Here is a 19,152-nt window from a genome sequence, read left to right on the forward strand (position 1 = left end):
TTGACTCATTCGAAAACGTAAAATTTCAGTTCCGTCTCATAATTTTCATTAATTTGATTTCTCTCGTCGATTACATCTGGAGCCGTCATTTTTACGTTTCTTTTCTAGTGCTTTTTCTTCTCTATTCCTCTCCATGTCTTTATGGCCCTTTTCGTACTCTTTACGAGGTCCTTCGTCGAGGTCCTTCGTCATTTTTACCGGACGTATATTTTCACTCGAGAATTACGAAACTGTCACACAATTTTTATTGGACTATTTCTTCACGCGTATGATCACCAAACATTACGGTAATTTCTACTGAATTTTTCACTCAGTAGAGAATATGAAAAATGTCCACATAATAGATGGTGGTCAAGGATACGAGAAAACACAAAGGAAGTAGAAGCGGAGGGCGATGTTATGACAATTATAAGTTTTTTCTTCACTATATGAATCGACACGTGCGAAGCGGTGTTTCATGAGAGTGAGATGTGGCACAAGGGGCGAGGGAGAAGGGGATGACGCGTGTCGACGCGTGAGAACGGCGTCGCTCACACGCGTACAACACACGACCGAGCACACGTCATCAACGATTTTTGAATTTAACCTCGAGCTTGATATTGCTTTGTTCAGCGGATGAATCAACCTCGAAAAATAATATAATGCGCATTAAAAAATTCAGCAAAGGAAAATATGCAGATTCTTAAAAGACTGAAATCAGGTTTACTAACTTTCAATAAAACAATATTTGAAATGGGATAATAGTTCAATAATCAAACATGTGAATTCCGTTTTATATCTTTTATTTTATACGCTGGAAGGGCACAACCGCTCTCCTTCGTTTTCTTAAACGAACTAACTAATAGACTAAAGGGATACAACACCCTGGACCTGATGACTCTCTCATCAACAATTGTCCCACTCATGCACCTCTCTATACATTCAACAAAACAGAGCATAAATGATCACCCCAAAACTCAAAAAACCCCCAAATCCCCCCCCCCCATTCCCCCAAATTTCCTAGAATTTTCTTTCATAAAAATATTTTCCAATCTCAAGTGGAAACACCAGAATAAAAGAAATACTAATCGTCCAAAGACCTATTCACTCCATCTGTAAATTAATTTTTGATAAACATTCGAAATGTAAACCCCAATAGACAATGTAATTAAATTAATGTTTATTATAACAAAGCACAAGCGCGTAAATTAAATTAGCCACATAGGCCATGTGTAAGATTTTTTTTCTTCATAAGTCAGTGTGTTCGAGGCGGGAAATTCAAACAGGGCGCACGCATTCGGCCTCGTTAATTATTATATCATTAAGTCTAAAACAATAATAATAAAGGGAAAGATAATCGAATTAGAATTTCTTTTTCTTCACCGTTTAGTTGAAGACATATGGGCCTCTGTTAATTGTTTTAAGACGTGTCATATTTGTCAATGAATGCTGCGTCAAGTTATTTCCAATGAAGGTTTACAACAAATGTGATTTAAATGGATGTAACAATTAAATGAAGGGAGATTTGAGAGGGAAGTACACCTGATATGAAAACACCTGTTAGATCATTCTTATCCGTCAATCTCAATGCTATAAATTCCAAGACTTCTTGGAGACACGCGCATTGGGCGCGTGTAAGGTCGCGTGTTCGTCGCGTGCAAGATGTATAGTGTACGTTGGTTGACAATTTGTGCTTGAGAGCGACTTGTGCGACTTGAAGCTCCACCTGTCTTAGGAGGACCAAACGAAGCACGTGAAAAATAATTACTATACTTTGCAGAGAAATTGATAAGGTCAATTATCATGTTTTATAATCCAATATTTTAATTCACAGTTTCACTTTAGTTTAATTCTCCTCAAGATTCTCCAATTGAATTACCCTGAAGATACATTCCTTAATTAAAATTACTTCCAGTGAACCTTATTGGATTATGGTGTAGGAAATTAGTAATTTTCAGTATTTAATTAAATGTTACAATCTTTATTCCGATTTAGTCATATGCAATTTTTAGGAAAAGTCACGTTTGAAGATTACTGCCTTGAAATCCCGTGTGCTTTCCTCGAGGGACCGTTTGAGAGTGCTCTCGCCCTCGGCTCGTCCAGGGTGAGAGGTCCTACGCAAAGACAAGGCCCTTTTGTCCTTTGGGTCGTCCACGTGTTGGGCTGTTTCGGTTACAAACGGCCGAAGTGTTTCCGCATTTCCCGAAGACGTTTACAATAGATCGCTCGATCGAATTCTAATGTCAAAAATATTACCCACAATGGATAGGGACTTACTAAATAATATCAAACGATTTGGCTATCAACTTTCATTTTTTCTTAGGAGTGTGAATAAGTCTTTCCCGTTTTTTTCAAATTTTGAGCCTTTATTGTGAAAAAATGGTTACAAATGAATTATTGAAAGTATTGGCCATCGTCTTCTTGCGTTTGACACGAATCTTCATCAAGCAAAGTCGCCAATTCTTGATCTTCAAAGATTTGCGGCCGCCCGGAACGCTCCTTGTCTTCCACGTTGAAATCACCACTTTTGAAGCGTCGAAACCATCCGCGAACACTTGAATCATCGACACAACCTTCTCCATAAGCTTCCTGAAGCAATCGATGCGCCTCGGCAGCAGATTTCTTCACATTGAACCAATAAAGTGAAACTTCCCGCAAATGACGTCGACTCGGCTCAAATTTCGACATTTTCACGATATCAAAAATTTATGATGCGAAAAAATTTCAACTAATGTGTTAGTGTGGAATTGTTGACAGATGAATAAGCTTTGATTATGACATATGTAACCATTGAATACTCGCACAGTATTGGTGGCGGCATCTCTTACAAAAAACGGGAAAGACTTATTCACACACCTAATATTATCGCATGCAGAAGGTATATCTTTCTCTTATGATGTCTCCAAAGGAATTAGCTCTTAGTGACCAAAGTTTTCACACACTGGACCCATTGAACAAAAGGCCCTTGTTCTCTCATTTCTTTCTTTTCCTTCTCTGCTTCTTATTATTAAAATTATTCTAAGCATTCCGTGACTGCTCTGAGAAAAACTGTAAAATACTGACATGGGCTGAACACAGTTATACATAGACAGACGGGTAATTTTCGTCCACACACTCTCCCGGCACTCTCAATAAACTTGAATAACCATTTGTGTGAGCCTATCGGAATCGGTAAGAAACATCTGAGCTAAGGAATACTCAATGTTGAATTCACATGGGTTTCATTCTACATGGGAGTAGACGGCAATGAAGAAGCGGACCATCTTGCAGGGAATGCAACATTTCATCCGCTCAATGATCGAATGTTGCTTCCTCGGACAGATTTCAGTGAAGAATTTACGCGAGAATCCTGCACTGGTCTTTTGTCTCTAACAACTCTATTTGTATTTATCCTCTATTTGTGTTTAATTATAATTTATTGTCCTCCAGAAAAGGAAAATATTCTAAATTGCCATGCATTTTGGAGAGCGAAAGAAGAAAGAGGATGCGGATAAGTGCAATTTTAATCCACTTTTTCGTCCATCTAATCCAGCAATTCCAAAAAAAGCACGACCTAATAGTTTGGACAAAGCTGCTGGTCACCTGCGATAAATCTTGTTCCCCGAAACTCATCAGCTTTTCAACAATTCACTTTTTTTTGTCAACCCTAAAATCACGCGCGAAGACCAACAACCACCGAACCCGTCATTTATGATGGGAAACTCCGCAACTTTACTAGCACCCATACGCTGAACCCACTTTTAGACGGATCTGGCCAGGAATTTATCACTTGGAAAATGTTAAATTTCTGCCGTTCTTCAAATCACACCCTCTCTACTCCCACCATCAATAGATCACACCAATGAGTTCGAAGGTTCTTGGCCCACCAATCAGAGAAACGACAAATAATTGTTGTATAGCAAATTCCCTCCTCTTTCTTCGGACACTCTCACGAGGAAAACAAAAAGATCGAGTCAGTTCGTTTTTGGAACTGAAGTTGAAGTAAAATGTAAATTTTTTGTATCCATTGTACGCAAAGGCCGTGTTTAATAAAAAATAGCAAATAGAGTGGAATGTGATGACTAGTTTTCCTAATCAAATAAATTTCCTCTCACGCAGTTCTTGTTAATTGAGTAACAAACCAACACCCGGAGAGACTTCAGAGAAAAAATCACATCTCGAGTGATATTAATTTGGTAGCTCGTGTGTATCAAGCCTGAGTTGATACAACTACTACTGATGAAAAATGTTTCTAAATGAGTATTGAGTATATGATATGGAATCAATTGCTTGAACATTATTACAAATAAAAATTAAAAACTTTGGTACTGTCGATATCCTAAACTTATAAAAAAACTGTCACTTCGGTAGACAGGGCCACGGCGGTTCATGACGGTTTGGCCAGTTTATTAAAAAAGATTGACCATGTTGACTCCACTGCCCGCAGATGTGGTAAATCATCGGAAGATTTAGATCATGTGCTCTGCTACTGTCCAGTCTATGAATAGATCGTCAAAAACTTATTAATGGATTGCAAAATGAAGGATATGTTGTGTCTGATAATATTTATTTTTATATATTAAATAGTTGAAAAATCACCAGGGAAATCGCACAAATAAAATGCCTCGACTTCTTAACACCGGACATCGGCCTCATCCAAGGAATATGATGAGCACGGCGGTGTCAACATCGGCCCACCTATACGCGGACATTGAGCGCCATCGCCCTTAGACATTCGTCCAAATTAAAAGTTCAGTCTTGTCCTAGCATCGAAAACGATCACACCAAGGGGCGAACTCCTCGTGAACCTGGATATCTGATCCTGCAAATACGCACATCTTCGTAGTGACTGTTCCTGCGGTTAGTTTTCAAATCACATCTTGCACGGTACCGTCCGACGGGTCGCCAAATTACACGTTACGGTCACAGTGTGAGATCAGGACAGAGAGAGAGAGAGAGGACTCACAGTAAGAAGTAAATACAAGTGAGAAGACAAAGACCAGTGGAAAAATTAGAACGGAGTGTACCGATCAACTTTAGAAGTGAGTAACCCAGATCAAGTTAATCGGTAATGTCAGGTTATTTCATTTTATCTCACTCCTATTTCACGAAAATTCAGTATAAATGTCAAAGTTAACTTCATGCGTCTTTACTGGAGGTTACATATGCAACTAATATTGCTAAACATATAATTATATTATTAAAAATAAATTTAAGGGTGTTCAGTAGTGTGAGAATCTATTTTAATGTTAATCCTCCATTCCTTCAATGGAACCGATGTGCCCAGCACTTTAAGGGTACCGATCTATGCTAAAATAAAATTAAAAATTGTATTGCGCAGCTACGAAAATAGAAAGGATATTTAAATATTAAATATCCTTAAATTTTCTATATCCAACAGCTATTTTCCACATTACGAAATTCGTTATTTTTAGAAAAATTTAAAGACAAAGATTATTTTATTAATTTCTTTCTTTCTAACCTCCTGTAAATTAGATATTTAAGGATATTCAGACTCTCTAGTTTGGTCACCTTAGATAATTAATTTTACACAAAGTGTAAGAAAGTCTAGAGGTAAAAGGGCAATAAAAAATATCACCAAATCACTTCACCTTAAAAATTGAATATATTGTCCCTTTTTGTTTTGACTTGGATTCTTTTCTTTTTTTGACAGTAAAAGATAAAAAAAATTATTAATTGAACTGTGAACGGAGTTAAAGTAGCGGGAGTTAGGAATAAATGCGCCATCTATGTAAAAACTATACAAAAAGAGAGTCGATACTCTACGATGTTGCTATCGCCAAGGGAGCTTGAAAATCAAATGTTGTAAAGAAAAAATACCGAGTTGGGGGTTCAAATTCCACGTGGCCTGTGTAGAAAAATTTGGTGACTTTCAATTGGTTAAGAAAAATGTACGGACATTTTCATTTGTCCATCTATTGTGAGGGTGTAGTAGGTGGAGATCCAAAAGTAGAAGGGGAAACGACGTCACAAGTTCGGAACATGATTGTGACTGAATGACGGTCATAAAGTCATAAATGATCTGCGGGTTGAAGCGAGCAAATAATTTTCCCGACTTGAGGGATAATATAAAACGAAAAAATGTTCTTGAAATTGTGGAAGGTTCTGAAATTTATATTTTTTGCTACCATAAACCTTTGGTCTAAAACGAAGAGAGTATTTTCAAATGGCGGATTACCCGAAATGTGGCGTTTATGATTGACGTATTTTGAAGGAAGATGAAAATAAAAATTTTAAGGTATATATAGTAAAACACGAATTTGACGATAAAAAAATTTTATCTTGGGGAGAATTGTTGGGTTTTCCCCTTCTTGTTTAAATTTAAATTACCCCAACACGATAAACGATTCCGCAACGGAATACAATACTAAATGTTGCATATGTAAGACGGCAATTTATGTATTTTTCTATTAAAAAAAAAATTTTTCTGGAGCGGAATAAACCCATAGGTTTGAATTTCAAGGGTTTCAAATAAAATAGATCAGGTAGCTCGATAATATTTTGGCCTAAAAACGCGATAATTTTCCCCGAACTCAATAGCCTAATTAAACCAAAATTGAATAACCGCGAGGCGCGTCAGATATCTGCAAAACTTACTTAAACACAAATCACTAAACACAATTAAGTTCTCAAACCCTTAATTAACCTTAATAAACGCAAAACGCGACAACGTAGACAAAATAACTATTGGACTCGAATTTCCCCAAAAGACAATTAAATAAATCCCTCTTCGAATTTTGTTCACCCTTGACTCGACTGGGTCATTCTCTCTGCATACTCACAATCAAAACAATAACAGATACTATTTCAGTGGATCCCGCGGGGAGTGAAGGGATTCCCTCATAATTCCTTACAGCACAAATAAAAAAAAATTAATGCAATTTTTTATGTATGTATGTGATGACGAGTAAATAAGCGAGTTCTTTGTTGTTTTAACTCTAGTGGACATCAAGGTTTATTTAGACGCTAAGATTTTAATGTGATTTATGTGTTTTGTTCTAATATAAGGAATGTGAGGAAAAGGAGACGTGTGTGTCGAACATGACAATTTTATGACAGTGTTTCGCGTCTTAAGGATTTTTTGTACGGTATAAGGGTGGGTGTTGTCCGGCCATATGGGGTCACTCATAGGACAGACCTTGCATTGTTGAGAACTCATGGAGAAAACTAGTGATAAAAGAAAAGGAGAGAAGACAGTGCATTTTCGGGTCGAATAGTGGTATGAATTTAGTTGTTAGTTGTGACTTGACCGGTTACGCATGAGGATACTCTTCTCATCCTCCTAATATAATTTTGCTTGTGTGCTACATTAAGGGGTTATTCTCATGTGAACGCCTATATTTTACCACTTTTTCGGAATTTTTTTTTTATGCGACAACAAACTTCAATCATGTTGATTTTTCAATATATTTTTATTTGTATTTTGAAATATACGAAAAAAATTTTTTTTTCCGCTTTTTACATTTTTAACATATATTTTTTTAAAGTCAAAGTAGTCCCCAACAAAAAAAGGTAGTTCACTGGTCAAGGTGATAGCGGCTGTTCATGTTGTCTGACATAAAAAAATCGAATGGATTATTATTCAGTAGATCTGTGGCTATCGTCCCTACCAAATATAATCAATTTCATTAAAAACAAAAAAAAATATCGAACTTCAAAAAAAAAATCACGAAAATCTCCTTCTTTTTCGTTACAAATCGTTTAAAAAAAATGTGCAGATATTGTCGAAAATAAACAATTGTGGTAGGGACGATAACTATAAATGAGTAGAAGAACATATGTAAATTTTAAAGCAATCGGTTGAATACTTTTTCTTGTAGGACCTTGACCGTTTCAGAAAATGATGATTCGAGAAAAACGCGTTTAAAGTTGAAAGCCTGGTAGACAATCGCTTACGACGCGTCAGCGACTATGAGCTGTAACTTATCAAATACTATGAATTTCGGTCTGAATTTTTCACAGTATGTTTTCAATAGGTTTTACTGTCAAAATATCAAAAAAAAAAATCGATTTTTTGAAGTGCTCACATGAGAATAACCCCTTAATATACCTGTTACCTTCGTAAAATAAACTAATCATATTCCTTTTATTTGACATTGATCCTACAGATATAAATTTAAGGCTTCATCTAAGCTAAGTGAAAGAGATCAGAAGGCAAAATTCGTTACATTACTTTTTTTAATGGGGAAAAAAAAAACAATAAGTTACTATAAGTCTCCAGGCAGATGCGATAATTTGGCAAACGCACATGTACATAGTATTTCAATCAGAAATTCCAATTAGACTCACGGTACTCAATCCATGTCCAATGATCTGTGAAAACCTCATCAATGCATAATATCTCATCGAAATAACCAGACGATACACTTGACGATACACAAATGTAAATCATTCTAGCCACAAAGACACCAGGACACATGAGTATTCATGTAAAAAAAATACCCATCAATTTATATCCTGGTAAATGTACAGTAGGACCAGCCAATCAATCTCTCCAAAAGTTAATCCAATTTCATCCAATTTAATTTTCGTTATTTCGCACTCGGGCTCGATGTCACTAGTCCCACTGGGACACCCAATGCGATTGGTTACGCTTTCTACGTTTCAAAACCATCACCCCAATATGATTGAACCCCCCGTACTTCCAATGAATAGTCAATTATACTTTTCAGTAATAAAAATCATACTTATCAATAATTCAAAATTAGAAAAAAAAACGCATCGAATAAAAATTGCAATAAATAAAAAGTAATGACGCCGAAACAAACAGAAACGAAATTGAACAGAAAAGAAATGATTCTCTTGATACAGATTTGGAAGTCCAATAACTAGTTAGAGTCATTCCATGGTGGCTGGAAAAAAATTATAAATGGAAAAGAAATCGCAGTAAAAATGAAATAAAATAATTCCCCATTTCAGGCTCCATAATTTTTTTTTGTAATTTTTAATCAATACTTTTGTTCATATAATCATAAAATAAAATTATAATTTTTTTTTATTGATTTTTCTTTGAATAATGTTAAAACATAGACAAATTTCTGTTGTCGTTTTTTGTTACTGAATTGAAACTTTGTGTTCCTTAAAAATTGAGTTTCTAATTTTTAGTTTTGTGAAATTTTTAGTTTTGTAAAAACTCAGTTTGATCGCCTGAGACTGAATACGATGTTTTCAAACAGTGTTCATTGATATGTATATATGTATATATGCATGTATATATGCATGTATATATGAATGTATGCAGGTAAACAATATGATTTTCATGGAAACCTCAAAAAACGATTGTTCAATTTAATTTATTCAAGGCCGGATAATTCGTCCCGACGGTCTATTGATCGATTTCAAAAGAGAGAAAAAATATGCTAATCATTTTTTGAAAATTTCTTGCCGTATAATTTGATTAATGTCGGCTCAATGTTGGCTCAAAGTTGGCGCCACAACGGCCCAAAGTTGACGCAACATTGATCCAATGTTGATTCAATGTCGGTGCAATGTCGATCCAGCATTGGCCCAGTGTCGGTCCGAAATTGGTCCAATATAGGTCAAATATTGATTTGATGCTGGTTACAGGTTACTCCAGAACAACTCGGGAGCATTTTATTGTACTTGCACATATGCCACTGCCATATGAAATCAAGAGCGATGTTTTAAAAAAATGTCGATGTGTGGGTGCGTGTCCAACTCTGATCCTTTGTCCAGAATTTCCTTATTCCACAAATGGTCGGCACCATAAGAGCCCGTGTTCCATGAAAATTTTATTAAATAGTATTGGGAAATGGGTAAAAGTATAAAACTAATCGTAGCAACACAATCAATTTCTTTAAACAGAACTCTTTATTACTGGCACGAGGAAGGCACAACTGACCTAGAGGACCGGTGTCCAGGGACTAACTTCTTACTATATGAAAAACCTTTACTAAGGGACAAAACAAGAGAACGTTTATGACTCCAGAGGACAGAGTTTCCTTTGAATACCACATGAGGTAAGGATTACAACAGATCCTAAATTAGTCCTTTTCTGGAGACTCTTTCAAACACATCAAAACCTTGTCGAGTGATTTTTGAAGATAAACAGAAGTCCTCTGTTCTAATTTTCCAACAAATAGAAATTATTTTTGGGTCAGTAGCTGAAATATTTGTACCAAAATTATCAATTCAATAAATCAATTCGCAATCAACTCAACTAATTGATTCAATTTTGTTGTAATTGCGAGTTAAATTTGTAAATAAACCGCCATAAAATCCGTCAAAAATACCTTTTCTATTCTGCTCATACATTTCGAGAGACTTTTTCCAAAATCGTCAAACAATTAGAAAACCAAATCATAAAAATCTGCACAGGACAGCGTACGTCAAGTCAGCTAGTCTGTAATATTAGAAATTCCATAAACAATCACCTTCACATCAATCGAATCCATCAAATCGTTATTTAATGACAAAAAATATAATGCGATTTCAAAAGAGATTGCATTCACTTAGTTTGTCGTGTGATTCAGTAAAGGGCATATATCCAGGGCACCTACTCTCGTGAACGTCAACTTCTCTCCCCACTGACCCCCTTGTAGCCCCCACCCCACCCCACCCCAATGACAAGTCGCGACGATCAGGGGAAAGCGGGACGTTAAATAACGTATATGCACACGTGAAATGGTGGGGGGAAGGCTCGCTATTCTGATAAGCGAGGGGAAATTCTACCCCTCCATCCCACCCTCAACAAGTTCATAAATACGAGTAGTCTTCCACCATCAACCAGCACTACGACGCGAGCCATAGTCGGGTGTACGTCGAATTTGTACGCAACTAACCCCTGACTGAAAGTCGACTCGTCTCATCAGCCCCGTCAGTCGTCAATTCAGTACCACTTGTTCGATTTAATCGGGGAAACAGTCTAGAGTACAAGTCGAATATTAACTTGTCAAAGGAGATATATTTTTTGAAAATAGAGGTGAACTTGAGTGCAAAGGGCAGGAGTATCACGTTAGGATTCCGAGGATCGATAAACTAGGAGAATGTTCAAGAAAGCGCTCACTGAATCGGGGAAGCGAATTTTGAAGGTGAGGGTGTGATAATTCATTGCTTTTCTTTTGTATCTCCCTCATTTCTGTTGATGAAGTAATATTTTGTGGGTAATTGGTTTGGTAGAATTTAACTTTTGATTAGTTTTAGTTGAAAAATCGTTTTAAATTGGGTCACACAATAAGTTTGAATCAAGTCGAGCTGGATCAGGTCAGGAAGCGAGACAGTTCGTGTTTATATCGTTTGCATGAATCAAGTTTAAGTCTGAGAGATGTAAGTAGTTAAATTAGTTCAATTAAATCCATTTTCCCAACTCGAGTAACAATAATTTCATTCAATCGATTTTAGACTTATTTCAGTTTGATTTTTCAACGTGATTCAAGTCGATCTTTGAATTGAATCAAATCGATTTTGCAGTCTGAGCGAAATGGATTCCAGTGAAGTCTAATACCTGATTTGAATCAAATTCAAGATTGACTCAAATTGAGTAGATTTTTCGGTATAATTAACTGCGATTTTTCCGTTCGAAAGAAATGAGTTTTCCTCCAGATGATAAGTCAATAAATGTGAATCAAACAGAAAATCATTTGAAATCAAATCGATTTTTTTAAGCAATTCACTCTATTTTTTTGGTTCGAGTCACATCTATTTTAGTCAAACTGAAGACTTGACTTGAAGCTAACCGTAAATCAACATGACTCAAACCAAATTTTCCTTGTTTCATAGCAATTTTCATTTGAATCAAATCAAACAATCGAGTTGAATCAACCCAAAAAATCGTCTAGAATCAGAAGTCGGCATTTTGAACTGGTTCAGTCCAATCCCCACGACTTGAATCACCCGAAAAATTAACGAGAGTCAAGTGAACCTCAGCTTGACTCAACACTTTCTTCATTGCATTATGGAACCGTGTGGCCCGTATAAAATTTATTTGCAGGGAATAAGCAAATACTTGTCCTATATTCTACAATTGTTGACCCCCTCATAAACATTAAAAATCACGCAAAGCTTTATTTATTTGTTTGTTGTCTAGAGAATTTAATCCCAATTTTAATTAAGTAGGAGACGCTTACGATTCGACACGTCTGTTAAAAATGTTTCACATAAAAAAATTGTTCATCTTTATTCTTCTTTATTCTTTATTATTTTTTTGTTATTCTTTATTATGCGAATTATTATGTTTAATATTTTTTTTATTCCAGGCAATAAAAAAACTGTCAACTCGAAGCAGAGCAGTGAGGAAATCCCAGCTGGAGCAAAAAAAATCGCACTACAATGAGATAATGTACGAAGTATCTCCGGCAGTTGTGCCTGGATGGTCTGCAACATATTTAGAACCTGATTGTGAGTACATGTCGTGGTCCCTGCATTCACTGGACGCCAAGAGCATCGATACTTACGTGACTTATGTGACAGAAGGATTGTCAGAATGTACTTCGATATGCAGTTACTGTACCGAATACGAGAATCGTAGAAACGAGAACATTGAAAATGAAATGATAATTTAACGTTTCTTCAAATCCAAAAACTCTAATTGATGATTCAATCCATTGGGAGCGATCATCAGTGATTGATTAAGTGATAGCTGATTATTATAAATAAACGCATTTATTTATGACTCAGTGGAGTCCCGAAACACCGTCACTTTTTGAATTTATAAAAATATTTATTTATTTGTAATATAAGTATAAGTATTCTGTATCTCAAGATGCTCAGTCAATAGGTAAAAATTGTAAATTAGAGTGGGTTTAATCAATAGTAATTATTGGCCTATTGTCTAACGAATGAAAAGCTCTGATGTCATGCAGTGGTTTTTATTGCAATTGGGAATTATTGCTCAATTCATTTGCCTTTTCCGTTGTCAAGCACTCGATAATTTGGGGAATAGGTATGATGAAAAAATGATATTTAATCCTGGAGAAATAATATTGTAAATATGAACATTCCATACCTTTAAGGAGATTTCTATTGTAATATAATGCACTATCATTATTAATAAATCGATCTTCGAAAAAATTGTTGCTTAGTTTAGTAATTATTCCACAAAATTTTATATTTATTCTGTGAGTTATAATTCTGTCAGGCAGAGAAATATTCAAATCTTCTTGAATTAACTTAGTGGAAGATTCAAGATGGAGGCACTATGGTACTGGATGAAGGATTACTATTATATCCTGATCAGCACCTCAGCGGGCCAAACCTGAATTTCCGTTCGAGGAGCCATTCGAGAGTTGATGGTATTCGATACTGCAATGGTCCTCGCATAGTTAACTGTACATTGAGGAAAAATTATTTTTGGTTATTGGAAATGGGATAATGGTTAAATGATCAGACGTGTGAATCTCGTTTTAATTCTTTTATTTTATACGCTAGAAAGGCACAACTGCTCTGCTTCGTTTCCTTAAAGGAAATAACTAATAGACTAAAGGGATACAACACCCTGGACCTGGTGGCTCTCATCAACAATTGTCCCACTCATGCACCTCTCTATACATTCAACAAAACAGAGCATACACAGTACCCCCAAACTTCCTAGAATTTTCTCTCATAAAAATGTTTTCTACTCTCAAGTGGAAACACGAGAATAAAAGAAATACTAATCGTACAAAGACCTATTCATTCCACGTGAAAGTTAATTTTTGACAAACATTCGAAGTGTAAACTCCAATATTGGTAAATATCAATTTAATTTAGGGAAAGATTTATTTTTTCCATTTCTTATTTCTAAAATGGAACGTCATCATGTTAATTAGAATCTTGAATAAACTCCTGCCATGACCATGAGCATTAAATAATTCATTGAAACTCTTCCCTCGAGTAAATTACAAATTTCGAAAAACCGAATGATTATTAATGGAGTTCATTCAAGGCCACGCAATAAATACTCATCCTCCAGAGTAATGTGACTATCATAATTTAAACGTGAGTCGGTCCCCCTTAAGAGCGATTAGACCGGAGAAATACCATTTTTAAAAAATCAATACTTCTCCAAAGTAAATAAACATTTGATAAAAATAATTTTTTTTCTCAATGTAGTTTTAGTAATTTTGTTTGTTTCTCTTTGATCGAAACATCCACAGCCACGTGATAAATGGTCATCCTGACGATGGACACTGGTGGATCCAGGAGTGGAGATCAAGCCTGAGACACCCAGTGTGAAACGAATCTTGATTCCATCGCTGACTCCTATATTCATCGAACTTGAGTCGTACATGCTTCTTCGAATCTCAATCCAGCCTTGAAACAGTCTCGTTCTTCCAGCGTGCAGGGTCCAGGATAGAATGAAGCTTGATTTCATTGTCGAATTCAGGACTGATTCAAACTCGGACGTAAATATTCCATTCGGCCCATATAATTTTTAGGCTTTAAAGTTGCACGCCTCAACGTACCGAATAATTAATTATTGAAGAATTACCGGGTGATTGGAAGGGTTGATCGAGGATGGTCGGTCAAACCTCGGTCGAGGCTTCCAACTCCAGGCTGGGCACTTGGTGAGTATTGAGCTTCATCCAAGCTTGGTTCAACGTTGAGAATCTAGGCTCGATCCACTTTGGTCAATTCTCAACGAAACTTGATCTAATCTTCATTTCATCGTCCACTCGAATTTCGAAAATAACTGATTAATTTTATTGGGATATCGGTAAAAGTATTAGGAGTGTGAATAAGTCTTTCCCGTTTTTTTCAAATTTTGAGCCTTTATTGTGAAAAAATGGTTACAAATGAATTATTGAAAGTATTGGCCATCGTCTTCTTGCGTTTGACACGAATCTTCATCAAGCAAAGTCGCCAATTCTTGATCGTCAAAGATTTGCGGCCGCCCGGAACGCTCCTTGTCTTCCACGTCGAAATCACCACTTTTGAAGCGTCGAAACCATCCGCGAACACTTGAATCATCGACACAACCTTCTCCATAAGCTTCCTGAAGCAATCGATGCGCCTCGGCAGCAGATTTCTTCAAATTGAACCAATAAAGTGAAACTTCCCGCAAATGACGTCGACTCGGCTCAAATTTCGACATTTTCACGATATCAAAAATTTATGATGCGAAAAAATTTCAACTAATGTGTTAGTGTGGAATTGTTGACAGATGAATAAGCTTTGATTATGACATATGTAACCATTGAATACTCGCACAGTATTGGTGGCGGCATCTCTTACAAAAAACGGGAAAGACTTATTCACACACCTAATATATAAATAAATGTAGCAATACAATCAATTACTTTTACTAGAACTCTTTGTTGCTGGCACGAGGAAGGCACTACTGACCTAGAGGAGTGGTATCCAGAGACTAACTTCTTACTATATGAAAAACCTTTACTAAGGGACAAAACAAGAGACCGTTTATGACTCCAAAGGACAGAGTTTCCTTTGAATACCATATGTGGTAAGGATCACAACGCTCTCAAGTTCGGAGCACAACAGATCATAAATTAGTCTTTTTCTGGAGACTTTCAAACACACCATAAACCTTGTCGAGTGATTTTTGATGAAAAACAGAAGAGTTGTGTTTTAATTTTCCAACAAATTTTTATAGTAATTAAACTAATGCCCCAATAGATGGGGAAATTGAAAAATCAGCCATTAGGCACAGCTACCAATACGTTTATTGTATAATCCAAAAAGGGAGAATTTTTTAATTCCAAAAATCTCGTAGAAATAATAGGAAGTAGACAAAGGGATAAGTGAATGATGGAAAGCATTTTGTTTTGTATGAATCATCGACTATCCTCAATGACTTGAATAGCTCTGAAGTTTGGACATCTCCACCCAATAGAGCCCGAAGGTACCCGGAGTATCGATCGCCTTCTAGCAAACATTTTTATTTTAAATAAAAAGGAACAATGGTCACGTGCAGCCGTAAATCTATTGCAAATTGGTTCTCGAGGGGTAGAACAGTAAACTTGGATAATTAGAACCGGTTTTCTTTCTCCCATGTGCGAGAATAATTCTTTCCAATTTTTGTAAACCGATTCTTCCATACAAAACTGATGAAATTGGCAAAGAGGAGCTGAAAAAGTGGACTTTTAGTCTCATGAATAGAAAGTGAAAAGGGTTCCATAAAGCAAGAAAAAGGTGAGGCGGATTATTACCATATAAAAGGATCTTTTAGGTAGGAACAAACTAAAAAATAATAAATGTCCAACTTACCTGAACGTTATATTGTAATGAAAAATTGATATTATAAAAAAGAATATTGCGGTACCGTATTATTCTTTTTTATGGTATTTTATATAATTTTTTACGACTATTCACGGAAAAGAAAAAATATTTTTGCCAAATATTCATTTACTTGAGAGGGAAGTATTTATTTTTCCAAAATTATATTTTTGAAATTAAGTTATTGCCAGATGAGCGTAATTAGATTTCAATGATGACAATCTTATTGCTCTCGGGTCTGACTATGTTACAGAGAACTTTAAGTTAAATCCATTAATGATTTTTTATTTTTCAAAATTTCTGATTTTCTGGAGGGAAGAATTTTAATGAATTATTTAATGCTCATGATTATTGAAGGAGTTCACTCAAAATAATAACAATCATGATTATGTTCTAGAAGAATGTAATTAACATAATTCAAACCCAATGAGGATCGTCTGGTAGTGACTTAACTGCAACAATTTAATATTGAAATAATAAATACTTCTGCGAAGCCAATAGGTGTTTGGCAGAAAAAAATGTTTGTTCGGGTGTTTCTGCCCTCTTTTTCGGCTAATTGAGCCTATTTTATTATATTTCAAATACAAAAAAAGTTACTGTCATGTGTGAGATTTAGAGCATTAGCTGAACCGCAATGATATAATCCCACGAGTAGATAAATACTTTTCCTATGAGGTTTACACAATTTTTAGATGGGTATCTACTGGCGCCTTGTGTTAAAAAAATAGGACGCGACGCCGAAAGTTCAGGGGGCGCCATCCCCATTCCCCCACCCGACATTCACGGCGTAGAAAGATAGAGACTTTGTTGTTGTCAGCCGACGGTTCCCTCTGAATACACTTTTTATTTAATTAAATAAAATGACCTAAGATTACAACATTTCGAAAATTGAAAACATCTGTCAAAAATGACAAATTTCTAAAAACTAACATTTTTAAGATAGTGGGGCTTATCACTGGACACCGGCCCCTGGCTCTGTACTTATCAAGGATAGGCAAGGGGACTGACCCCCTATGCAAAAGATGCGGGTTGACAGAGGAGGATCCTCTTCACCTATGCACAAGATGCAGCGGACTCGATGAAGCCAGATGGAATGTCTTCGGGTCTACTTGCATAGATATACGTGTCGACAGGGACGGGATCAAGGGGCTCTATGAGTTAGCTCGTAGGGCACAGATACTCGATACCAGCGACTAGACGGCTGCCTGAGGGCAGGGTGTAAAATGGCCGAGAGGCTGATTGCACCTCCGGACAGGACCGTCTAAATATGATAAGTGATAACATTTTTAAGATTGAGGGAAAATCGTATAATTTTTATTATTGAAATTTTATTAAACATTTTAAACAATATTTTTCAAATATTGTTCGAAATACCAAATTTTTCCTTTTCTCAACACCAAAATTGAAAAAAATATCGTGGAATTTCTTTGTTAATTTAATGACTTACGTAAATGTTAAATTTTTTATCTATTAGTTATTGATAATTTTCACTTCCCTCGATTGATTTATGACGAATGATGAATTTGACAGAATTCCCAATCTCACACGTAGAATAGATGTTTCATGTCTACCGCGTGTGACAAAAACTTGGATCGTTACGACCGTTCATCCGCTAGCGACTGTAACTGTAATTAATTAATTATAGAGTATTGTTTTTTTTGGTTGAGAAAACCGTATATTTCTTTTCCTGTTTTTTTTCTGTATAAACTTCATGGCAGTACTTTTTGCAAAGGGCGGGGGGGGGGATATAAAGACCGAAAAAGGTGTACATCGGAAAATAAAATAAACAAACAAATAGATAAAAATAAATATCTAACGAATCTGCATGATGGTTTGAAAAATCCACGTATGTCATCGTGACAATATATTGGCCCGAGCTTGGTTCAAACTTATCAATTCAAGCTCGGAGACTCAAGCTTGGATCAAGATAGGAATTGCCTTGGTAGCCAAGCTTTAATTCACAGGGAATCGACAAACTTGTTTTACCTAAGAATTACCACAGGTTCAACCCTGGTCAAAACTAGGAGTCCCGAGGCGTGGTAACCGAGGTTGGGCCAAGCTTGAGCTTATTGTCCAAGCTTGGACATCCTCACCTGGGTAAGAGTGCCCGGTGCGATACTGAGAGACACGGGTTCGATTCCCGGCGGGGTTGAAGTGGAAATTTGATCTCTCTAATTGTAATTCTTTTCGAATTAAAATCCTGGTCGGAATGAGAATTTTCCGGGCTAGGCGTGAAACATACTATTTTCTCACTGCTGCTATGTATCAACTCAGGGTTGATACACTCGAGCTACCAAATTACTATCACCCGAGATGTGATTTTTTCCTCTGAAGTCTCTCCGGGTGTTGGTTTGTCACTCGATTAACAAGAACTGCGTGAGAGGAAAGTTAATTGATTAGGGAAACTAGTAATCACATTACACTGACACTGGGTTGCTCAAATCTCTAGTTGCTATTTTGGATTGAACACGGCCATTGCGTACAATGGATACAAAAGCTGAAGAGTTCACTCCAACTTCACTTTCAAAAACGAACTGAGTCGATCTTTTTGTTTTCCTCGTGAGAGTGTCCGAAGAAAGAGGAGGGAATTTACTATACAACAATTATTTGTCGTTTCTCTGATTGGTGGGCCAAGAACCTTCAAACTCATTGGTGTGATCTATTGATGGTGGGAGTAGAGAGGGTGTGATTTGAAGAACAGCAGAAATTTAACATTTTCCAAGTGATAAATTCCTGGCCAGATCCGTCTAAAAGTGTGTTCAGCGTATGGGTGCTAGTAAAGTTGGGGAGTTTCCCATCATAAATGACGGGTTCGGAGGTTGTTGGTCTTCGCGCGCGATTTTAGGGTTGACGAAAAAAGTGAATTTGCTGAAAAGCTGATGAGTTTCGGGGAACAAGATTTATTGCAGGTGACCAGCAGCTTTGTCCAAACTACTAGATCGTGCTTTTCTTTGGAATTGCCGGATTAGACGCACGAAAAAGCGGATTAAAATTGCACTT

At 36.3% G+C, this 19,152-nt stretch overlaps 1 long non-coding RNA gene across 1 annotated transcript; it reads left to right on the forward strand.

Moving 5' to 3' along the window:
- The first annotated feature begins 10,732 nt into the window (after window positions 1-10,732).
- On the forward strand, window positions 10,733-12,334 carry LOC135166285 (uncharacterized). The gene is made up of 3 exons (XR_010299648.1): window positions 10,733-11,030; window positions 11,137-11,265; window positions 12,195-12,334. It is a non-coding gene; the product is annotated as an uncharacterized LOC135166285 (long non-coding RNA).
- Window positions 12,335-19,152: the final 6,818 nt, after the last annotated feature.

The sequence above is a fragment of the Diachasmimorpha longicaudata genome, chromosome 9 (genome assembly GCF_034640455.1).
Source record: "Diachasmimorpha longicaudata isolate KC_UGA_2023 chromosome 9, iyDiaLong2, whole genome shotgun sequence".
Classification (NCBI taxonomy): domain Eukaryota; kingdom Metazoa; phylum Arthropoda; class Insecta; order Hymenoptera; family Braconidae; genus Diachasmimorpha; species Diachasmimorpha longicaudata.